We start from the raw sequence: 24,923 nt of genomic DNA, 5'->3' as shown, positions 1-24,923 counted from the left end.
AATATATTATAGCTCATTGCTTACAAAATTTTGCCACTGTGGGCGATCCAAAACAGTTAAAAACAGATAATGCCCCTGGTTATACTTCTACCTCTTTTAAACAATTTTGCTCATCATTTGACATTACTCATATAACAGGAATCCCATACAATCCACAGGGACAAGGCATAGTTGAAAGAGCTCATTAAACTATTAAAATGTACTTATTAAAGCAAAAAGAGGGAATTGGGAAGGGGTATATATTCCCCAAAGATAAACTTAAAATAACACTTTTTACTCTAAACTTTTAAAATTTGAATTCATCAGGGCTTAGTGCTGCAGAAAGGCATATGTGTCTAAAAAATGTACATAAGCCCAAGGTACTTTGGAAGGATATTCTAACAGGACAATGGAAAGGTCCTGACCCAGTGATTGTCTGGAGTCGGGGGTCTGTTTGTGTGTTTCCACAGGGAGAACAGCAGCCAATTTGGATTTCAGAAAGATTAACTAAGGTCCTGACCCAGTGATTGTCTGGAGTCAGGGGTCTGTTTGTGTGTTTCCACAGGGAGAACAGCAGCCGATTTGGATTTCAGAGAGATTAACTAAAGCGATTTCTACAGACCAAAAAGAAGATGATTTGGCTCAAATCCATAACAGCTGATATCTAGAACTCCAGTTTGGCTACCCTTACATCTGTGACAGAACCAGGATGCTTTTTTCAATATCTATTTTATTATTGCCCTTTCCCACATCATGAAGTTCTATTTTGGTTTTTTGAGCTCATACAGACCTAGGTTAATGTTTTGCTGATCAGTTCTATTTTTTGACTATAGAGTTTTTAAACATTGCAATGGAGATTTCACCTGTAAAAAGTTATAAGGCCTTTACTATTATGTTATGTGTTGTATGTATTATATTATGTGTGCACACTTGTGTTTTGTGTTGTACGTTTGTATGTACGTATGTCCATATATCATATATGATGAGCGCCCATGAAAAAAATAACCGGGGGGTGACGAACAACTTGTGTAGATTGATACAGCAGGAGTGGGAGCCGTTTATTGTAGGACAGGAGGGGTATATATACATTCCACACAGCTTATCTTAATTAACATAAACTAGATACAGCAGTCAACCAATAAGGAATCTCCACACTTAATGGCTCGCTGGCGTTACTTCACAAACCACTCCCTCTGGCAAAATGCCAGGCGCCATCTTGACTTGTTTACAGACTCTAACATCCTATTAAAAATATAAAGCTGTTACTTGGTCTATCTAGACTTAACAAGATGATATTTATTATTTAAATCCTGAAAGCCAATTGAGGACCATTCTATGTAGTGGGGGATACAAGAACTGTCATATGTCTTTTTCACAAGTTAGAGTTGGATCTTTATAGTCTCATTTAGTTTTTCTCAGTGTCCCCAGGAGATCTGTAAAATACCTTACACCTTATTTTTCCATATGCTCAAACCTATCAGATACAGTAGTCTTCTATTTTCTGTGGTTTTGCTTCCTGTGTTAGCTATGGTCAATTGCAGTCCAAAAATATTAATGGATAATTCCAGAAATAAACTAGTCACTGTTGAGAGCCACAGCCGAAGGGGCCCCAGCAAACTTCCAGCTACCAGCAAACTTCCGGCTGATGATTGGCTCACAGCGGCCCCAGCAACATCTAGCTGATTGGCTCCTCTGTGGTGATGCTCATTGGGCTGTTTCCCTGCCCTTTCAGACCACGGAGCTGCTCATTGGGGGACTTTTTTGGCTCTGCCCACGTGACCCAGCCAATCGGCCTCAAGAGCAGGAGGATTGTGGGAGGTGGAGAGAAGCTTGTGTGGGAGAGAGAGGCTTGTGGAAAGCCACTGGTGCAAGTTGGGCTCTGAGGGTTTTTCCTGAGGAGCTGTGTGGTTTGGTGTGTGGTTCTAAAAATAAAGTTAGTTTCTTTTGACAAGTGGCTCCTGATTGTGCCCAGCCAGACTGCGGCATTTGGTGGCTCGCACGGGGAGCGACTGAGGGTAAGTGAAACTGCTCGCCCCTGAGGGCAGGGCGAGAGGATGGGTAGCCATTTTAAGATTCCTCTTTTATTTTGCTTCTCTTTTGTTTTAAGTTGCCTGTCCCTGGAGATGAGTGAGACGGAAGAAAAACCGCTCACATCTGAGGAAAAACTATTTATGTCTGAGGAACAGATAGGGAGAAAGGACGGATGCACACGTCAGGAGGATAGAAAGGCCATAATGACTTTTTGTTGTTCCCTTTTTATTTCATTCTGTCTCGGTTTTGTTTGGCGTCATCTTGTTGGGTTGTATTATAGTAGAAATACGGGATCAGAAATTAGTAAAAAACAAACTGAAAGAGTGTTAAGTAAATTGTTAGAGGAAGGAGGCATCTCAGTAAAATCAAGAACAATCAGGGCATACTGTTGATACAATACAAAAATGTAGCCCATGGCTTTTTAAGGAGGAGTTGTTAAATATATCACAATGGAACCATCATGGTGAAGATTTAAAAAGAATAGAAAAGAAAAGCCCAGGGACTCTGCCAGTTGGCACATTGCCATTGTGGAGGTTCATATCTTGTTTGCTTAGTCCAAAGCCTTCAGTTCAGACAATGGTAGAGGAAGGAGAAGACATAATTATTCAAGTAAAAGAGAAGGTCTCTCAAGTTAGTCAGACAGAGGAAAAGATTCAAGTAAAAGAGAAGGCCTCTCAAGCTAGTCAGACAGAGAATTCAAATACGAGTAGATCAACTCAAATCACTTAATGACTTTCAAAAGTTATTAGGAGACATAAATTGGATAAGGCCTTATTTAGGTATACCAACAGGAGAGTTGGGACCTTTATTTGATATCCTAAAAGGTCCATCAGATCCAAATTCACCCCGAATGTTAACGCCTGAAGCAAGAAAGGCATTAAAAATCATTAATGCCGCAGTCTGGCTGGGCACAATCAGGAGCCACTTGTCAAAAGAAACTAACTTTATTTTTAGAACCACACACCAAACCACACAGCTCCTCAGGAAAAACCCTCAGAGCCCAACTTGCACCAGTGGCTTTCCACAAGCCTCTCTCTCCCACACAAGCTTCTCTCCACCTCCCACAATCCTCCTGCTCTTGAGGCTGATTGGCTGGGTCACGTGGGCGGAGCCAAAAGAGTCCCCCAATGAGCAGCTCCCCGGTCTGAAAGGGCAGGGAAACAGCCCAATGAGCATCACCGCAGAGGAGCCAATCAGCTAGATGCAGAGTAATTGCTGTTCTGAGCATGAGGTAAAATCTCACACCATTTGTGCCATCCCATTCTATCCCACTGAAGACATGAATCATCCCTTTGTCCAGAGTATCCATGCTCTATATGCTATCTACCCTCTAGTCACTTAGTAGCCATTTCAATTATCAGATTGACTATCTAGGTATTGTAGTGTTTGTGTTCAAGTAACCCTTTCATAGCAACCTAATGCTACATCACAATGCCTACATCATTCATTTCATTGCATGTCATCACGCAAGCATTGTATCATCGCATGTCATCTCAAGAAGAAGGGTGAGTACAGCACAACAAGATATTTTGAGACAGGTAGAAGAGAGAAAAACTATATTCCCATAACTTTTATTAGAGTATATGTTTATGGTTGTTCTACTTAATTATTAGTTATTGCTGTTAATTTCTTTCTTTCTTTTTGGTACTGGAGATTAAACCCAGCAGTGCTTTACCACTGAGTCACATCCCCAGCCCTTTTTATGTTTTTATTTTGAGAAAGGTCTCCCTCAGTTGCCTAGGGCCTTGCTAAATTGCCGAAGCTGGTCTTGAATTTATGATCCTCCTGCTTCAGCCTCCTAAATCACTGGGATTACAAACATGCACTACCATGCCCAGCTGCTTTTAATTTCTCACTTTGCCTAATTTATAAATTCAACTTTATTTATAAGTATGTGTGTATATGTTACATATAAACATATATATGGAAAAAATAGTATACATAGGTGTCCATACTATCCATGGTTTCAAATATCAGTCTTAGAATATATCCTATGGATAAGCGGGAGCTTGGTTCTAGTTCCCCTGGAAATTCCCTTTTCCAACAGGGCCTAGTCTGAGAAGTTTGCTTTGTAGATGGTCACACATAATCTTTTACTTATTCACATATACCAGAGTCTCTTTTGCCATGTAAATTAACATATTCTAAAATTTGGGGGATTATTGTATGGAGATCTTTGGAAAACCATTATTTTGTCTACTACACCATCCTACCTCATATTGTCCACTATGAAAACGGTAAACTGCTGAGCTTCTTCTCTGCTTTGGACATAATCTACCCAAACTACACCCTACTCCACTGGTAGCCACATTGCTTCTGTGAGCACACTTAGGTAGGGACCTGTTAAACAGACTCCCCTGAGACCCTCATAAGCACTCAGGTGATGGGAAGAGGTGCTGAAATGGCTTCTCTCCCTTTCAGAAAAATAATGCTGAGAGAAAATTTTCACCTTAAACATGCAGAGGAGCTCTAACTTGATGAGATATATTTTACAGCAACTCTAAGCTCAAATAAGTAAATAAAAGATAGTCATCAGAGTATTCCTGTATAGTCATTCATGAGGAACTAGATGCAGAGTAGGTACCCTTACTCACCCTTCCCTCTTCCTCCCTCCCATGTAAACAAAGGGCAATAGAAACCACTGCACAGATAAAACACCCAGTGTGGAAACTGGAGCCAGATAAGCCAGACTTTCCATCAGGTGACTGATTTCTGAAAAAAATTGAAGAGCACTAAAAGACAAGCAACTTAAAGGTTTAGCCACATATTCTTTTTTTTTAAAACATTCTTTTATGAAATAATTACTTGAGGATACATGCTAGCAAATTAAACAATGACTCTAAGAAAGGGGTGTGTATGTGGGATACAACACATAGTTGTGATTAATAATGAGAAAAATAATATAGTTAAGTCTAATTGTTTGTATATAGTATGAAAAGACACAAAGCTTTAAAATAATAACCTAGAACTTAGATTGCAAATTTTCTCTCCATAGTTTCTGGGAATGAAGGACAAGAAAAATAAAATCCTGCTCATTTTTTTTTCTCATATTAGAGAAGACAAAGGGACACTGAATATTTCTTGTTGCTGCTGGAAGAATATAGTTAAATGAATGTTAAAAATATGAGTGTAATCTCTAAAAAAAATTAAACTAAGATGTATAACTCCCATATCATAAGAAAGAAAGAATGAAAATGAAATATGAGGATGGAGAATTCTCCATTCCACAAAAGCAGGAATAAGAATGAATGATTATTGGTAAATAAAAATTAGATGGGCAGATTCCAACTTTTTGCCACTTAAAAATGACAGACTTTAAAAGTTAAAAAAAGAGAATATAAAAGATATTTAGGGCAAACACTAATAAAAACATGTAACAGTACAAAAATAAAGCTAATTCATCTCTATGGAAAGAAGCATTATTATTGAAGAGGATAATTCCCTAAAAACCTATATGCATCTATCCACACAACTTCAAATATAAAGAGAGCAAAAACTGGCCACATGACTAGGAGAAATTGATAAATCCTCAACAATAATAGAAAAGTTTATTATAACTCAGAAATCAAAATATCAAATCAACACTATTAAAGATATCAAAAACTTAAACATAGTAATATCTGATTACTAAACATAAGTAATAACTGATATAACAAAAGAATGTAGAATTCTATAGAGGTAGAAATGTAGATTTCATGGGGCTGGTGTTGTGGCTCAGTGGTAGAGTGATCACCTAGCATGCACGAGGCACTGGGTTCGATCCTCAGCACCACATATATGTAAAATGAAGATATTGTGTCCACCTAAAACTTAAGAATAAATATTAAAAAAAAAAAAAGAAATGTAGACTTCATTTTGAAATCTACATGGAACATTCACCAAATGTGATGGTGTATTAGGTCACATTGAAAAATTTATTTGACAAAAAAGCAGAATTAACATGAGGCCTCATTCTCTGATCACAATATTGTAAATGTGGAAATTCTCAATAAAATAATTAAAAATCAAAACAAAACAAGTACCTGCTACTTGGAAGTTTATAATTACTCTTTAAAATAGCATCTGCTTAAAGATAAAATAGAAACAAAGTTCTAAATTAACTGTCTTAGAGTGATATTTTTCCTTCATTTAAAAACAGAATATATACCAAATATCCTGAGTTTCTAATGATTTCTAATACAATCAGTGGGCTTGATTTTTTTCCCCTCTACTGGGGATTGAACCCAGGGTGCTCTATCACTGAGCTATATCATATCATGTGTGCCTGCACATGAAACTTTAAAATAATGTCGTGATGACTGCTGGGTGGACAGAGGGAGCAAGTATCCCAGAAAACGTCCAACAATATTCAAATATAGATATTTTTACCAGCAGGGCATATATTTCACTAAGCATTTTCTGATAGCATTCCAAGTGATGGAGTTCTTATGGTACTGAGGGAAACCCCCCCAAAACCCCTAGCCAATCAGCAAACATTGTCGGCTCAGTACAGACAACCAGTGGAAAATGAAACAACTTCAGAAAATTGAAAAGTACTAGTCCTGAATCACGCTGTACTACATATATATGTCACCCAGGAGGCAAAATGATAAAAGCAGTGCAGTTAAGAAGAGATCAAAATATGCTTCAATTCTCGAATGTTACAGGGGAGTCCTAGGCAGTTTCCATACCTGCACAAGAATCAATTCTGTTTTTCTTCCAATCAGCTATTCAATGTTTACCTTTTCCCGGAGATTCATTTTCTATCTTTCTATCCTAATAATTCTTTAGGGGATTTTATCAGCTTACTTTGGAAACTCTAGAATTGTGTCATGACAGCTCCTATCTGTTTTTGTCTAAGACTAGGGACAGTGAAAGCATACCACTACTGGTGGGGAAAATACTGTGCAGTTCTTACACTGGCTCAAAGAACAATGAATATTGCTTTAATGAAATCAATTATTGTCATTATCAATACTGCTAAGAAGCCCACATAGGCTAAAAGATAATAGAGAACCTCAAAAGGAGAATATGATGTTTGATTCAAGTCGTCTAAGAGCCAGATATAACATACTTGAGTCCATAGAATTAAAACTTATATATCTTTATCAATGTAAAGCAAAAATAAAATAATATTATCTAACACTATATAAAAAGCCTATGAAATATAAAGAGGGAATAGAGGTAGTCACTAAACAAACAGAACAATAGAATAGACATGGTGCATAAATTAGTAACTAATTCTGAACCTGTCAATGGTGCTGTCTAGGCAGCTTGGTGAATCCACTCCTGTGTATGACAGCTTTGTCTTTTATATCATTGTTGTATTTATTTATTTATTTTTTGGTAGTGGGGGCAGGTGGGGGGGGCGGGGAATTGAACTCAGGGGCGCTTGACCAATGAGCCACATCCCCAGTACTTTTTTGTATTTTATTTAGAGACAGTGTCTCACTGAGTTGCTTAGCACCTCACAGTTGCTGAGGCTGGCTTTGAATTCCTGATCCTCCTGCCTCAGCCTCCCAAGACACTGGGATTACAGGCGTGCACCATGGAGCCCGGCTCATTATTGTATTTTTTTTTTTGTTTCAGCAGAGGCAGGCAACAGTTATCTGCTGTCATTTTGGTTTGAATAAAGCCCATATGCAAGGTTTGATCATGCTCTAACCAACAGAAACCCTGGAGGGTAGAATGTGGTCTAGAAAAACATGCAAAATTAGAATAAGTATAGAAATTGTGTCTTGCAAGCTAAGGTTTCTTATTTAGCATGTCAGAAAACTTTCTTTGTTTGGAAAAAGGAAAACTATCTAATCTCTCACTTAGGAGAGCATAGATCCTCAAAATTTGAGGCCATCCCATTCCCAAGATGAAATTTATATAAATTATCGGAAGGGAGGAAATGAAAATCTGAGATGTGATAAATTATAGTTTGCTCTAATTGTGAGAATTTATGCACACTAATTGACTTGGACCATATCTTTTAGAAAATCAATGAAACCTTTCAGTGTTCCTCATGAAAAAATGAAGTTATATGATAAGCATATGGCTGTTGTTGAGAGTCGCAGCCGAAGGCCCCAGCAAACTTCCAACTGATTGGCTCCTCTGCGGTGATGCTCATTGGGCTGTTTCCCTGCCCTTTCAGACCGGGGAGCTGCTCATTGGGGGACTCTTTTGGCTCCGCCCACATACCCAGCCAATCTGCCTCAAGAGTGTTTGAGGTGCTCACCAGAATAGTCGGTGGTGGCAGTTGGGCTCTAAGAGCTCCAGTGGTGCCTGCGTGCGTTCTAAAAATAAAGTTCATTCCTGCTTGACAAGTGGCTCGTGAATTGTGCCCAGCCAGACTGCAGCATTTGGTGGCCCATACGGGGAACGACTGAGGGTAAGTGATAAGGTAAACTGCTCGCCCCTGAGCGAACTTTATTTTTAGAACGCCGCACACCGCACCACAAGAGCTCTCCATGAATTCCCTTAGAGCCCAACTGCCACCTCTGGCTCTTCCAGCAAGCCTCTCAACCCCCCTCTCCTCCTGCTCTTGAGGCCGATTGGCTGGGTCGTGTTGGTGGAGCCAAAAGAGTCCCCCAATGAGCAGCTCAGTGGTCTGAAAGGGCGGGGGAAACAGCCCAATGAGCGTCACTGCAGAGGAGCCAATCAGCTGGAAGTTTGCTGGGGACGCTTCAGCTGTGGCTCTCAACATCTCCCCCTCTCTGTTTAATTAAACAACAAGCATGTGGTTTAGGGACCGTGCCTGCCTTAGGTTGTCCAATACTACATATGGTCCTTACCCATCATTGGATGAGCTGACCTCAAGGTGTCAGCCTCCTGTCTTAGGTTGGTACCATTGCAATTGGATCTTACCCGTCATTGACTACCGGTCCAGCATACAGCCACACCTGTGGATAGGCCTTTGTACCAGTGGGGGGGCGGGGGTGAGGTTCTTTGCCTCACCTCTGTTGGCCCCCGAATTTTAGCTGAACGACCATCACAAGCAGAAGGGAGGAGGATACACCAAGCCAATTGACTGCTCCTTTTGGAAAAATTGTACCACCGATGACACCATCAGCAAAAATACCCTGGCACTACCACAAGTCGCTGCACCAACAGATAGTTCACAATGCATACAAGTGATACATAGTTGAGGCAAGTTCTGCAAGTAGTTCAGTGATAGCTATTGCAGAAGCTGTAGTTTGGTTTTATCTTTGTCTTCACCAGCACTGGGATGAAGATAGGAATTCTGGCAATAATGGCTAAAGAAAAAATTATGTAACATTCCAGCAGGCACTAAAAGAAAACAATTTTCTGAACAATTTACATTATCCTGAACAGAATTATTAAATATAATGAAAAGGAAAGGTGAAAGTAAACAAACAGATCTGTTAACCTCCTTTTTTGTTCACATATTAAAACAATCCTCAACACCTGTTTACCCAATTTAAATTAAACCATTTAAATCACGTGAATAAGAAAAAATTATTTGGATCCATTTTTTTCATGAGTGCTCATCATATATGATATATGGACATACGCACATACAAACATACAACACAAAACACAAGTGTGCACACATAATATAATACATACAACACATAACATAATAGTAAAGGCCTTGTAGCTTTTTACAGGTGAAATCTGCATTGCAATGTTTAAAAACTCCATAGTCAAAAAATAGAACTGATCAGCAAAACATTAACCTAGGTCTGTATGAGCTCAAAAAAACAAAATAGAACTTCATGATATGGGAAAGGGCAATAATAAAATAGATATTGAAAAAAGCATCCTGGTTTCATTAGCCTCCAGGTGTGGGAGAACCACTGTAGCAGATGTAAGGACAGCCAAACTAGAGTTCTGGATATCAGCTGTTATGGATTTGAGCCAACTCATCTTCTTTTTGGTCTGTAGAAATCAATTTAGTTAATCTCTCTGGAATCCACATCGGCTGCTCTTCTCCCTGTGGATACACACAAACAGACCCCTGACTCCAGACAATCACTGGGTCAGGACCTTTCCATTGTCCTGTTAGAATATCCTTCCAAAGTACCTTGGGCTTATGTACATTTTTTAGACACATATGCCTTTCTGCAGCACTAAGCCCCGATGAATCCAAATTTTAAAAGTTTAGAATAAAAAGGGTTATTTTAAGTTTATCTTTGAGGGATATATACCCCTTCCCAATTCCCTCTTTTTGCTTTAATAAGTACATTTTAATAGTTTGATGAGCTCTTTCAACTATGCCTTGTCCCTGTGGATTGTATGGGATTCCTGTTATATGAGTAATGTCAAATGATGAGCAAAATTGTTTAAAAGAGGTAGAAGTATAACCAGGGGCATTATCTGTTTTTAACTGTTTTGGATCGCCCACAGTGGCAAAATTTTGTAAGCAATGAGCTATAATATCTTTAATTCTTTTCTCTGGCATGAAGGGAGCCCATCAAAAATCCATAAGAAGTATCAACTGTAACATACAAATATTTTAATTTTCCAAATTCTGGCAAGTGTGTGACATCCATCTGCCAAATGTGGTTAGGTATCAGTCCTCTAGGATTGACTCCAAGATTAACTTGTGGTAAAAAGGTCACACAATTTTGACATTGTTTTATTATTTGTCTAGCTTGTTCCTTAGTTATTTTAAAACGCTTTTGTAAAGTATTAGCATTGACATGGAACTTTTTATGAAAATTTGTAGCTTCTTCTAGTGTAGAGAAAATATGTATGTCATGTGTAGTTTTATCTGCTAAATCATTGCCCAAACTAAGGGCTCCAGGGAATCCTGTATGTGCCGTGATATGTCCTATAAAGAATGGATCTTTTCTGTCCCAGATTAGACTTAGAAGTTATATGATAAGCATATGGCTGTCATCTCTGGATGCAGTGAGCAGGCTCTGTCCACAGGACTTGTCTGTGACAACATCTCTTTTTATTGATTCCCTCCCAAGACATACAAAGGGGAGTTTCTTTACGGTCCAGAACTCTGCGAGTATGTAGCAAAGCTTAAGTGGAAAATGGTTGAAAGGTCAGAGCAGGGAATACCCAATTACTTACGTGATCTTAAAGTAGAAATACAGGACTAGTTTCAAAGTTTCACTTGAGGCATGTTTAAGTGTTCTGACTCTTACTGCCTTACGATTTGTTATGAAAATAACAAATCTGGGTACTGTGAAAGAAAACAGTGTCTCTTCAATATTTGGTCAAAAATGAATTTAAATTAGGATTAAAATTGTATTCAAGTGTGCCAGAGGGGTGGTGCACGTCTGTGATCCCAGCAGCTCAGGAGGCTGAGGCAGGAGGATCATGAGTTCAAAACCAGCTTCAGCAAAAAGCAAAGCACTGAGCAAGTCAGTGAGACCCTGTCTCTAAATGAAATACAAAATAGAGCTAGGGATGTGGCTCAGTGGTTGAGTGTCCTTGAGTTCAAACCCTAGTACACCCCACCCCCCAAAACAACTCCCAGAAAGATTAGGTACAAATAAGGCATAGAATTAAGGAACATATGCAAAAGAAACCTAGAGAAAATCCGAGAAATGATCCTACCAAATAAATCCAAAGTCTTGATTAATGGAAAACTCTCTAAAATAGATTCTCTGACCAAGAAAAAAGAGAAGCAACAAATAAACACCAGGAAGAAGCAAAAAAAGGATTTAACTATCAGTAGAGAGATTTTTAATCTTAAAAACTCTGTAAACCTCTATCCACACACTGGGAAATGTGAATAAAATGATTACCCAGCAAAATGTATCGAATCTGTTTACTGAATAAGTTCTGCTCATTCAGGGTGATATGTAAAGTAGCTCATTTTTCTTTTTCTGAATAGCCGCTGTTGCAGGCAGATCTTGTTGCCAAAAGCTCGGTGCTTGTCCCTGATGCCAATCCAATAACAAGGACACAGTTTTCAGGAAAAGGAAAAAGAAGGTTTGCTTTGCTATTGCTTTGCTAGCAAAAGAGAAACACAGGGGACGACTCCTATCCCAAAGGCTGTGATTCTGCCCATCAGCAGGAACAGGGGGCATTTAAAGAGGTGATTCAAAGGCTATGTTCCACATGTTCTCCGTTGGAGTTGTAATTCACTTGTTAATTTGGGAGATAGTCAATTCTGAGATCTTCTGGTACCATCCCCAAAGTCTGGATTACTTCATTCCTATGGTGGGTGTGTACTCAGGGACAGATAAATCTGCCTAGGATGGGGAAAAAAGGTAATTCTGTTTTCCCTGATATTAGAGATGGGTAGAGGTTAGGGAGGAACAGGGAGAGAGGAAGAGAAAGAAACATGTCCATTTTAAATATAAGTTGCAGTGGCAGAACAGCGAGGGCTATATATTCAAAGCATAAAGTAGACCACAGTTACAATCTCATATTTTTTTTTCAACTTAGCCCTAATCTGATCTCTTCTTTTTATTTAAAAATATTTAATTGTCAAATAAAGATTAAATATTGTAAGGTCCTGGCTAAGCATCTGGGCAGCCATCTTAAGTGACAACCTCCATTTTCCTACCCAGGACCTTTCTGGGAAAGGCTTACTACTCCCTCATACCAACCTCACCCTTGAACCCCCTGCTTTAGGACCCACCTAGCCCTGATCCATGAGTTTGGCCCATAAAAACCCCCAAATCTAAGCCTGTCTTGCCTCTCTCTGTCTGTTGAGAGATGTGCCTTTATTTGTCAGCTCTGACAAATAAACTCTCGTGCATATCTCTGCCTGGTCTCTCACCTTTCGTTTCTCGCTCTCCCGTCTCCTGGTTCCTTGCTTTCCTTTCAAATATACCCAACATATCTAACATATTGATTTCATATACATATATGTTATGTAATGGTGACCACTATATTCAAATCTTTCAAGCTGACTCAACACCAAAGGTTTTCTCCTAGGATGACCTAACTCAGAGGCAATGGCTGTGTTGTATGAAGTCTTTCTCTCTTTTGTTACCCTTTCTCTCTTTTGTTACCTCCAGTAGGCCTCCTAGCTGTACCACCCAAATGCCAAGAGGGCATATGACAAACTCCTAGAATTATTTGAAAACTCTTCACTTGGTCTGAAATGAGGGGAGAAAATTTGTTGCCCTTCTACTTCTGACTGTCATCATCAGGAACAGCCTCACTGCTAACCTCTCAGATGAGCTGAGGTTTCACAGTCTCTTGGAATGTCTTGCATAGACGGTCTGGTACCTGCATTTTTTGATCTTAAAGTTCTCTGCAGGAAATCTGAGACAACAGGAATAGTTTCACTTAGCATTTTCTTACATACAAATTGTTAGGTAGAACTTGACCTAGGCAACGCCATTTTGAAACATCTCCTCCATCTTAGAACCAGAGTTGCCTCAATATCACTGACTCAGCCTGACCTGAATCCCAGGAAATTCTCCATCATCATGCAAAGAAACCCCCAAACACTCCATCATCATATGAAAGGAAATTGTTACCTGAGACTGAAATCCTGAAAACATCTAGTTCCCCATGAAGGTGACCCCATAAGGACCCTTCTCGGACTACCCCCTAGGAATAGTCTAATAACTCTCTTCCTCATTTCTCCTACATCTATCCCCAGGCAGTAAGGGAAAGATAGTCTCAGTCTCCACTGGACCCCCTCCTCAGTGTGTCTGGAATAAACCTGTGTTACTGTTTATAAGGTCCTTGCTTAGCATCTGGACATCCATCTTAAGTGACAGCCAAGGAAGAAGTTTCAATTTCCTGCCCAAGGGCTTTTCTGAGAAAGACTCACCACTTCCTCATACCAACCCAACCCCTAACCACTTCATTAGGACTTGTCTGGCTCTGATTCCTGAGCCTGCCCCATAAAAGTCCCAGAACCCAAACCTGCTTTGCCCTGTCCATTCTAGAGAGATGGCATTTGTCAGCTCTGACAAACACTTGTGTGTATCTCTGCCTGGTCTCTGTCTCTCATTCCTTGCTTTCCCTTTACTGTTGGGCTGCCTTTAATCTCTCTTTATTTCCTACATTCACTTTTTTCTTTATACAAATAAACCAAAATTGATTCAAAACCTGAAAACCAAAAAGACTAAGTTGAAAAGATAAAGATTTATTCCTAAAAAAGAAAAAAACAAACATGAGAGTTTTTTTGTGTAAGATTTATATTTAAGAGATAATTCTATATTATAATTTCCAAGGGCTGGGGTTGTGACTCAGTGGTTGAGGGTTTGCTTAGCATGTGTGAGGCACCAGGTTCAATTCTCAGCACTGCTTATAAACAAATGAATAAAATAAAGGTTCATCAACATCTAAAACAAATTAAAAAAACTTTATTATAAAATAAAACAAAATAAAAAAACTAACAAATCAGTGACTCAGGAGGCTGAGACAGGAGAATCACAAGTTCAATGTTAGCCTCAGCAAAAAGCAAGGTGCTAAGCAACTCAGTGAGACCCTGTCTCTAAATAAAATACAAAATAAGGCTGGGATGTGGCTCAGTGGCTGACAGCCCCTGAGTTCAATCCCTTGTTATTGCCGCCACCTCCCACCACACACAAATTTTTTTTTTTTCCTACAAAAAGAGAAAGCACAAGTCAAAAATTAGGTCATATGCAACTCACAGGACACTCACTATGTCACAGTGGTCCATTTTATGCTTTGAATATAGCCCTTGCTGCTTTGCCACTGCAACTTATTTTTTAAAATGGACAAGTTTCTTTCTCTTCCTCTCTCCCTGTTCCTCCCTAATCTCTACCCCTCTCTAATATCAGGGAAAAGGATAACCTTTCTTCCCCATTCTAGGCAGATTTATCTATCCCTGAGTACACACCCACCATAGGAATGAAGTAATCCAGACTTTGGGGCTGGTACTAGAAGATCTCAGAATTGACTATCTCCCAAATTAACAAGTGAATTACAACTCCAACAGAGAATTTGTGGAACATAGCCTTTGAATCACCTCTTTAAATGCCCCCTGTTCCTGCTGATGGGCAAAATCACAGCCTTTGGGGCAGGAGTCCCCTGTGTTTCTCCTTTGCTAGCAAAGCAATAAAACTTTTTTCTCAAAATTGTGTCTTGGTTATTGGAGTGGCTTTAGGGACACCGACCTAGTTTTCGGCAACAAATCTGGTGATTCAGATGGGACCCAAGAGTGAGACCTCACTCCAGCTTTTTTGGATAGGCCTGGCACTCCAAACGACCCCCACTTTCATGCTGAGGATAGAAGGTTTGTTGAGAACCAACTGAAGGAGAGTTAGGAGACAGGTGAGTTTGCCTCAGGTCGAACCAGAGGAGCTATTTCTGTGAGTAAAGGGAGGGACTAAGAGACCATCCCAGCAGCTGCTGAAGCTCCTTTTGCTTTGGGGAACTCCCACCTTCTCTCCCTGAATAGTACAGATTGCTTCACCATGGTCCACTTTGAGGAAAAAAAGAACTCACGAAAGCCACAGCATCCCTGGCCATTCGATAAGTCCCCTGGTGTGCATGCCAAGACCTTTGATTCAATACGCCTGGTTCCTCTTTGTGGGAACTGGCGTAGGAATCATGATTAAGCAGAACAAGAGAACCTGGGGATTTGTACTCCCTCTGATCTCTTCTTGGTTTTCATCTTCTCGTCTGTTTGTTGGCCTTGGGCTTGGGAATTCTCTCTAGTTGTCTGTCCTGTTTTATTTGTAATTGCTACCACCCCTTTTAAGACATGGCATTGATTGACTGCATTGATTCTATAGGTAGTCTCTTGGGAAAGACCTTGGCTGGTCAATTTAAAGGTTTCTATCTGTCAGCCATGGTTATGGGGCTCCTCTCTGGTTGTCTCTCTCTGGGTTTCTTTTTGTACAATCTTGCAATTGGAGTTGGTCTGTCAGAGGTACTGTGAGTTGAAGGAAGGGCCACTTAAAAGTCTGTCTAAGATAATGCTTTACTTTAGTGATCTGGCTTTTGAATACCTTTCTAGATCATTGTACAATCTTGCCATTGGAACTGGTCTGTCAAAGACAAAGTAAGTGGAAGAAATTTGCATGTGCAGGTCTGTTTTAAAAGTTCTTATTTGTTAGCCCTGGTTTTGGTTCTCTTGAAAAACCAGCCTCTACCTCAGAGCAAAGCCTGTCCAAGGAAGGAGGCGTGACCCTTGTCCTTGGAAAGACCCACAGAGCACTCCTAGGCACATACCCACCCTACAAATAATTGGAGAGATCTGCTGCTCCAGGTTCCCTGACTCAGTCAGTCTAGCTGGAGACCCATAGCAACCCCCTAGCAGCCACCAATCAGCATGAGACAGGGAAAATACCTGGGATTCCAGATGACCCTCCCAGTAGTTTATGGTGGTTGATAACATGTTGGGAAACCATGTAGTTCAGCACATACACCCCTCGTGGCCTAAACCAATTAGTTCAAAGGAATCCCCCCTTGTACTAACCAATCACCCCTACCCAATTTGTTCCTTCCGGTGAATGTGCTAATCATGTTTTAGAGTTGTTTTATGACTTTCCCGCGGTGTGTGATGATTTGCTAAGAGATGCTGTGATGTATGTGAAGTCCCTGCCTTCCCCAAAGAGTGTATAAAACTGCTGCAAACCCTGGGCTCGGGGCCTCTCAGTGTCACCAGTTGCTGTGTGCATGCGGAGGACCGAGCTAGCAAGCAATGAACACTTCTTTGCTGCTTACATCGATCTTGGTCTCTGATAGTCTTTTGGGGGTCCTGAATTTGAGCATAACACTCTAAATAAAATACAAAATGGGGCTGGGGATGTGGATCAGTGGCTGACTGAATATTTAAGTTATAATAATATAATTGACACCCAAAGTATATGTGACTATGAATATGTATGCATCTGAGAACTGTGTCTAAGCCTTGTATAAGTGTTATGTAAAAGTTTATAAAATGAAACTTATGTAAGTTTACAGACAAGATAACCAATAAGTGCTCTCTTTTATACATTATATCTGACGTAGAAGAGCCACACTGTCATTTGAAGACCTGTCTTATCTCTGTTTGCTTCAACTAAGCCAATATCTGATCATTAACACGGTTTCCTAAATGTATAAGAGATTTAAGGCTATCTTTTGATTTTTTGTTAACCTATGTACCCCTGTGATTTTTACCATATACTCTGGATTCTAAAATGTAATTTAAAAGTTAAACTGAGTTAAATGTAAAGCTTGGGGTAGGATTTGCCAAGTTGGTTATCCAAATTAAAATTATCTATAGCAGGAAGGGCAGCAGAATAGAATAGACAATATGATTGATGTATGTACATTCCATGTATGTATTATATGTCAAAATACATCCTGCTGTCATATATGACTAAAAAAAATTAAAATTAAAATATTATCTATAGCAAAATTGTTAAGATTTGTATAGAAATAACAAATTTAGTTGGTATTTATACACATCATTTGATATTTTATAGCTGGATAAAGAAACCTGTGGTCAATAAGTTATATAAACAATTTTTTTGTTACTCTTTGCACTGGAATTGAAATTTAAGTACATTTTTGAAAGATAATAATAAGATCCTTATCTGTTAAAAGTGACATGGTAGAACATGGAAACATTCTGATACTTTTTCCACATGCACAAAAAAATTAAAATCTCTCAGCCTTTCTTTGGTTTCAGATATAATGTATTGTGTTATTTATGAAGAGCCTATCTTACCTGAGATTAAGGCTCTGCCTCCCACCTTAACTCTGTTAAAATGGCTCCAAAATAGGCTAGACTTCAGCTCATCTAAAGTTGTGTGTAAAAGACTGATTTTTGTTGTGAAGGTTACTGTGATCTCAAACAGGGGTATAATGTATAAGTAAAGTTTCAAGATTATAAAAGTAATTTTTCTTGGTTCATAGCTATTATACAAACAATATATTTTTTTCTCTGTTAATTTCATTTTTCATTTTCCTTGTAAACTTTGTAACTGTTGCCTGTGTTTGTAGAGGTACTGCTTCTTAAAAACAAAAAACAAACCTGGGTTAATTTGAAATAATAAGCCATCACCTACAGGACAGATAGTATATAATGCTGACTTCCAGTACTAACACTAACCTCAATTAAATGAAAGAGGCATCTGTAAAATTATAGATGTTAATATCATAACCTGTTATTCCTTCTTTAAGATTGATGAAACTGGATTGATGGGTGCTTAAAACCAAAAACACGGAGACCAAAGTCAAGGAAGTAAAGGGGCCAAAGAAAAAGCAACCACGTTTTGACCCTTGCCCTCTAAGGTCAGCCAGAATGCAGAGAATGATGGAAACCCTCTCTGGGACCTTGCAGCTCTGGTGAGTCACCTGATCTGCTGATCATGAAGATCAAGAGGACCCTAAAGAACGGGAAGCTAACCAGTGTACATTTTGCAAAGAGGAGATAGAAATGTCCTGATGCTTCCAAGAAAAGCCACATATGGCCACCCAGACACGGACCCATCCTGGCAAGTGGCACCACTGGTAGAGGAAAGCTAAAGGAGCCAGGTAGCTTTACACATGTCCCCAAGAATGATCTCTGAGGAATCTCAGCTGACTCTTAAGAGTAGATAGAAACAAGGTCAGTTTTGACCAACTTGGTCTTAAACACCTTGCAGGAGATTATAGCTTTAAAAAACCACAGTTTTACATAAACATTTTTTTAATGTAACTTAAGATGTACAGTTGTGTCAGCCCTATGGAAAGTAAATAAAGTTGGAGGCTATAAAGGAAGAGTTCTTGCGTGCATAATAATAATGATCACAAATTTGTCGCAATAATGGTTGCAAATTTGTCTTGAGTTAATTTGAGTCTGATTTCACAGACCTACAAATCTTCCTAACCTTCTACATCGATGAACTTATTCTCTTTTTCACTGATAAGATTATTAGTTACTGTCCTCATGGTTTTCAGAGATTGGCTGAAATACTAATTGTTTTATGCTAGTTATTTACAAAAAAAAATAATAATTCTTTGCTGTCTTGCTTATTGTTGTCTTAGCATGATCCCTGCCCTATGTATGCCTTGTCACCTGCCATCTGCCACTGTAGACCTCTGGACTGCTCTGATGCTGGATGTCCTTAACTGCCCACACCCCACCTGATAGAGAACAAGGACTTTGGGTTATTTTCCCCAACTTCACCCCCTTTCAGCAGCAAGAAGTTTGGAGAAGTCATTGCCCATTTTCCATAAAAATGAAATTGCCAGTGGGGAAATGTCACAGTGGTCCACTTTATGCTTTGAATGTAGCCCTTGCTGCTCTGCCACTGCCACTTATTTTTAAAATGAACATGTTTCTTTCTCTTCCTCTCTCCCCGTTCTGCCCTAATCTCTTCCCCTTTCTAATATCAGGGGAAACAGGATTACCTTTCTTCCCCATCCTAGGCATATTTATCTATCCCTGAGTACACATCCACCGTAGGAATGAAGTAATCCTTTCTTTGGGGATGATACTAGAAGATCTCAAAACTGACTATCTCCCAAATTAACAAGTGAGTTACAACTCCAACAGAGAACGTGGGGAATGTAGCCTTTTGAGTCACCTCTTTAAAAGTCCTCTGTTCCTGCTGATAGGCAGAATTACAGCCTTTGGGACAGGAGTCCTCTGTGTTTCTCCTTTGCTAGCAAAGCAACAGAGTGGCTTGGGGAACAAGGACCCAGATTTTGGCAACAACATACACACATCCCTCACACACCACATATATACTCATTATACTGCACATCCACACCAACCTTTGAACATTATTGAAACTTTTTTGTGTCACATTATATAGTCATTGTTTGGAAAGTTCTTTGCACATGGGTCCCTGTGTCCTGTCACTACAGATTAGGTTTCTCTGGTGTGTGAGGTGGCCACTGGGGATCTTGGGCCCTGGAGGAGGGGCTTGCATTCTCCTAAGGCTTGCCTCCATCTGCCCTGCTGAGTCTCCTCCACCACAACTGCTTCTGGTCATAATATACCTAGGAATCAGGATCCAGTTCTCATGCTGCCCCTCAGCCCAGGACAGACCTGAGTGCTCACAGGATAGCAGTCACACCACATAACTCAGCGACCCCTGACCCTAGAACTATGGGCTCCCACACCATCCTCACCCACATGCCTTTCCATCTGCTGGCCCAGATGCCAGGGTCTTCCCACCCAAGTAATCTGCCCCTTGTCCTTCACATTTCTCCAGTGAGCTGGACTCCAGCTGCTGCTTCCCAGAATGCAGAAATGGGGAAGGGAGATTAACCATGGGGTGGGCCTCCATGGTAGGGCTTGGAGGCCCTCCTCTCTGGACTCTCCCTCCAGCCCTGACTGTGCCCCAGTGATCTGTCCTGAAGCTCAGGAGAAGCTTGAGGTGGTTTGGGCAGGTAGGAGCTCCATTCCCTTAGGACTTGCTGTGGGGGCCTGGCATAGGGGGAAAAGGAAGAATGGTGGGGAGACCAGGAGGGGACTGAGGAGACCTGGAAGCTGGGACACCATAGCCCAGGATGCTCATGGCCACTAATTGTGCAGGGGACATGGATAGCACCTCAGTGAGGGGCCCAGGATCAGCAGGCAGGGGACCCTTGGGAGTCCCAGCAGGGGAGCAGGCATGGGGTATGAACTTTGTATTCCTGGGGCCCCAGGATCTGGAGTCCCTGATGACTGAATTGGGGCATCCTCCAGTGTCAGAAATAAAGACAATCAAAAAGGAAATATGAATTTAACCGCAATTTGGCCAAAGCAAGGAAGAAGCTGATCTGTCTTTGCTATCCCACATAAGCACTGTGATCTACAGGAGCGAAGCCAGGAGACACAGATGTGTAGACCTGGTGGTCCCTGCTAGGGAGCATGGTAAATTCCCTCCAGCTCTGCATTCCTTCCTGGGCTTGGGCTTTGGCCTAGGCATGGGACATTGGCAGGAAATGGCAAGGACTGAGAAAAAAAGTTATTTGGAGCTTCTTTGAAATTTTCTGCTTTTAATCAGGCCCTGTCATAATCCCCCTGTCTTGTCCATCCTGCAGTCTTGAAGGATGTGGGGCTCCATGTGGTCTGACCCTTTATTACAGGGTTGAAGCAGAAATCCCCTCAAGGGCAGCCAGAGCTTTTGAGGGTAAGGAACCAACATGCAAAGATGCCCACCGGCTCCACCTAGTGGCCCACCTGGGAACCCAGCTGCAAAGCCTCTGCAGTGCCTGGTTTGGGTAGGGTCCTGGGCACGTGACCAGCTTCATTCTGACAATTCCCCCATTTCTGAATGACTTTTTCTGAAGACATTACTAATTTCCCACCAAGTGGTCTGGGCCCATGTCACCGGGATGAATTTTTCCTGTCCTTTGGTCTGATCTGGTTTTTCATCAGAGGAGAAGAGTCAGTTTAAAAGATCATTTTTAGCCAAATTTGAGCAAGAACACTGGCTTAGAAAGAGTGGTTCATCAACAACAAGTGCTGGCGAGGATGTGGGGAAAAGGGTACACTTGTACATTGCTGGTGGGACTGCAAATTGGTGCAGCCAATTTGGAAAGCAGTATGGAGATTTCTTGGAAAGCTGGGAATGGAGCCACCATTTGACCCAGCTATTCCCCTTCTCGGTCTATTCCCTAAAGACCTAAAAAGAGCATGCTACAGGGACACTGCTACATCGATGTTCATAGCAGCACAATTCACAATAGCAAGACTGTGGAACCAACCTAGATGCCCTTCAATAGACGAATGGATAAAAAAAAATGTGGCATTTATACACAATGGAGTATTATTCTGCATTAAAAAATGACAAAATCATAGAATTTACAGGGAAATGGATGGCATTAGAGCAGATTATGCTAAGTGAAGCTAGCCAATCCCTAAAAAACAAATGCCAAATGTCTCCTTTGATATAAGGAGAGTAACTAAGAACAGAGTATGGTCGAAGAGCATGAGAAGAAGATTAACATTAAACAGGGATGAGAGGTGGGAGGGAAAGGGAGAGAGAAGGGAAATTGCATGGAAATGGAAGGAGACCCTCAGAGTTATACAAAAGTACATACAAGAGGTAGTGAGGGGGAAGGGAAAAATAATACAAGGGGGACAAATGAATGACAGTAGAGGGGGTAGAGAGAGAAGAGGGGAGGGGAGGGGAGGGGAGGGGAGGGGGGATAGTAGAGGATAGGAAAGGCAGCAGAAACTAGTATGGCAATATGTAAATCAGTGGATGTGTAACTGATGTGATTCTGCAATCTGTTATGGGGTAAAAATGGGAGTTCATAACCTACTTGAATCAAAGTGTGAAATATGATATATCAAGAACTATGTAATGTTCTGAACAGCCAACAATAAAAAATTTTAAAAAAAAGAGTGGTTCCTAGGCTAAGTTTTTACTTGGAGTCCTGAAGCATGTGCCTGGGGTCTGCTGGGTGCAGCAGCTGATGGGCTTGCAGTGGAGGAGTGGCCCTGGTCAGCATCTGCCTTCCTGCCCAGCTCATACGCTCATACTCCAGGTCTCCTGGATGCAGTCACTGTCCTGTCCAAGTTCCCAGGACCTCCTTTTCACCTCTTGGGGCTGCACTTCTCTCCAGGGCTCTGTGGGTGTCCACCATGAAGGGAACTGGGGACATCTTTGATGATGTGGGGCTCACAGCAGGTCCTCAGACCTACCTTCCATCTCACTCCCCATCTTCCCAACCTCAGGTGTGAGAACTTTGCTATCTGAGCCGCCATCTTCTCATCAAACCTTGGGGTACACGTACCTGGGTACAGACCCAAAACCCAGACCTTTCCACTAATGATAGAGCTAAGAGCTCTGGCATCTCCTCTTCCTCATCCTTCCCCTTCAAAAGTGTGGATCCTGCAGTTCTAGCTGGGAGTCCATCCATGATGGGGGCAGGCTCCTGGAGGGCCCAACTCTAGGGTCAATGAAGCATCAGCACAGTGACCAGGTGACCCTGGCTGCTAACTCACACCCAAGGTCTTTGAAAAAACATTCTACCTTCAATTTATTTATTTTTATTATGTTACAAAAACATACATTGCTGTGGAAGACTTGGGGAAGGTGGAGAAGATCAGAGCAGGAGGAACTAACGGCCTGCATGGGGCAGCACCTGAGACCTTCACTCCCAGGCCACATGGGCCTCTCTGTGGTCTGTGAGTGGGGAGACACAGGCCAGCAGAAGCAGCAAAGCCTTGTATATGCCACTGCCCAAGCTGACCAGGAATACACTTGGCAGATGCAGCCACTCCACCTCTGACCACGGCTGGATTGGCCCAAGGCTCTTCTCCACTCTGCAGGGCTGAAGAGGCCATCATCGTGGAGGGTAGGGGACAACTGTGGTCTGGATGCCTTTGAAACACTGCCTGTGCATCTGGAGGATGGCACATATTTTTATTCACCTTTCACTGCAACCACTTCTTCCCTGCAGGGGCAGAAGCACCTCAAGTCAGTGTCATTCCTCAAACCACGTGGCTCAGATCCTCTTTTCTAGTCCCCATCATTCTGTCTCTTTCATCTATCAACTGGACCCGTCCTCTCAGCCCTGATAAGGACCACAATCTGAAGCCACATTCCCAGCCAAAGACAAAAACTACCTCAGACGCCACTGTCCTGTAAAGACTCAGGAGACTCCCAGAACTTGCCAGAAGAGACCTCGGAACTCAACCACAGTAGGCACACGTCTTTCACTGAGTGTGGTCACTGGGTTAAAAACATCCATAGAGCCTGGAGCAGTGGCCATGCCTGTATGCCAGCTCCTGGGAGGCTGAGGCAGGGGGTTCACGTGTTTGAGGCCAGCCTGGTGACTTTGTGAGACCCTGTGTTGAAATTAAAAAAAAAAAAAAAAGGCTCGGGGTGGGGGCATCTGGGGTTGTGGCTCAGCAGTAGAGAGATTGCCTTGCATATACGAGGTCCTGGGTTTGATCCTCAGCACCACATAAAAACAAATAAAATAGAGGTATTGTGTCCAACTACAACTAAGAAATTTTAAAAAGAAAAAAAAAGTCTGGCAGAGTGCCCCTGGGTTCCATACCTGATACCACAAATCAATAAATTCATGTATGTTTTTTAAACATCCATAGATGATGTGCCAAGAGCCAGCATTAGGGCTGAGGATGACCCCAGACCTGCCTGTGGAGGAAGCAAGTCCTCAGCAGTGCCATGCTTGTCCTGCTTCAGCACGCCTGGTCCTGCTGCCTGTCTTGAGACAGGTGTTCTATGACATCAGATGTGTGAAGCAACCTGAGGACTCAGGGCAGAAAAGGAGCTCTCAACAAATGAAAGCCTGCCCCCTCCCCCAGCCTGACCAGCAGGGTGGAGCAGGGAGCTCCTCCTGTCCTAGTGCCCTCAAGTCAGTGCCCACACTGAGTGCACCGTCCATCCTAGTGCCCCAGTTTCAGCCCCAACACCCCTCACTTGCTCTTTGCTCACATTCTCTCCCTCTCCCCTCCAACTTCCACTGCTGGCTCCCTCTATAGCTTCTAGAACACCCAAAGGAGACTCATTCCCACTCCTAGGCTGGTCCTGGGGCTGAGTCCAGTCCAACATCGGTGGAGGGCCCAGCCTGGCCAGTTCTGTGGCCATGCCCTGCTTGAGGTTGACAGGTAGGCCTGGCCAGGGCACTGCTGAGGAATGGAGCCTTGCAGAAGAATGTTACAGGGCTGCTGGGAGGACTAGCAGGCAGCAGTGCAGGCCTCTCAAGGCACAAGTGGCCACAGCAAAGCCCCGTGTGGGTGAGACTGCTGTCTAGCATCTAGCAGACAAACAGATGTTCCCCCAAAACCCAGCTAATGAATGCACACAGTCTCCCATGAACACTTACCTCTGGACAAATGCACATAATCCCATGGTCAAAACTGCAGAACCTGAAATTTGCAGAGCCAGGTGTGCCTTAGCCTGAGTCCATCCCACAGACGGTCTGCTCCTGCTTCCTGTGGCGTTCTCTGCAGCTGCACCAAAGCCCTGCACACTTTGTCCAGCTTCTCTGTTTCTTCCCCTTCATTCTATTTTTTTTTAATTTTTTGGTCCCAGGGATTGAACTCAGGGACACTTGACCATTGAGCCACATTCCCAGCCCCATTTTGTGTTTTATTTAGAGACAGAGTCTCACTGAGTTGCTTAGCACCTCACTTTTGCTGA

The 24,923-nt window shown here is 41.8% G+C and overlaps 2 long non-coding RNA genes across 2 annotated transcripts; one reads left to right on the top strand and one right to left on the bottom strand.

Moving 5' to 3' along the window:
* Window positions 1-1,636: 1,636 nt before the first annotated feature.
* On the top strand, window positions 1,637-18,588 carry LOC139702047 (uncharacterized). The gene is made up of 2 exons (XR_011704611.1): window positions 1,637-1,994; window positions 18,010-18,588. It is a non-coding gene; the product is annotated as an uncharacterized lncRNA (long non-coding RNA).
* A 4,197-nt stretch (window positions 18,589-22,785) lies between these two features.
* On the bottom strand, window positions 22,786-23,816 carry LOC139702046 (uncharacterized). Its single transcript, XR_011704610.1, has 2 exons — window positions 23,381-23,816; window positions 22,786-23,208 (listed from the first exon to the last, which is right to left on the bottom strand). It is a non-coding gene; the product is annotated as an uncharacterized lncRNA (long non-coding RNA).
* Between the last annotated feature and the right edge of the window lie 1,107 nt (window positions 23,817-24,923).

Source organism: Marmota flaviventris, chromosome 15 (assembly GCF_047511675.1).
Source record: "Marmota flaviventris isolate mMarFla1 chromosome 15, mMarFla1.hap1, whole genome shotgun sequence".
NCBI lineage: Eukaryota > Metazoa > Chordata > Mammalia > Rodentia > Sciuridae > Marmota > Marmota flaviventris.
The sequence above is the reverse complement of the archived record's forward strand: the minus strand, read 5'-3'. Positions and strand labels throughout refer to the sequence as shown.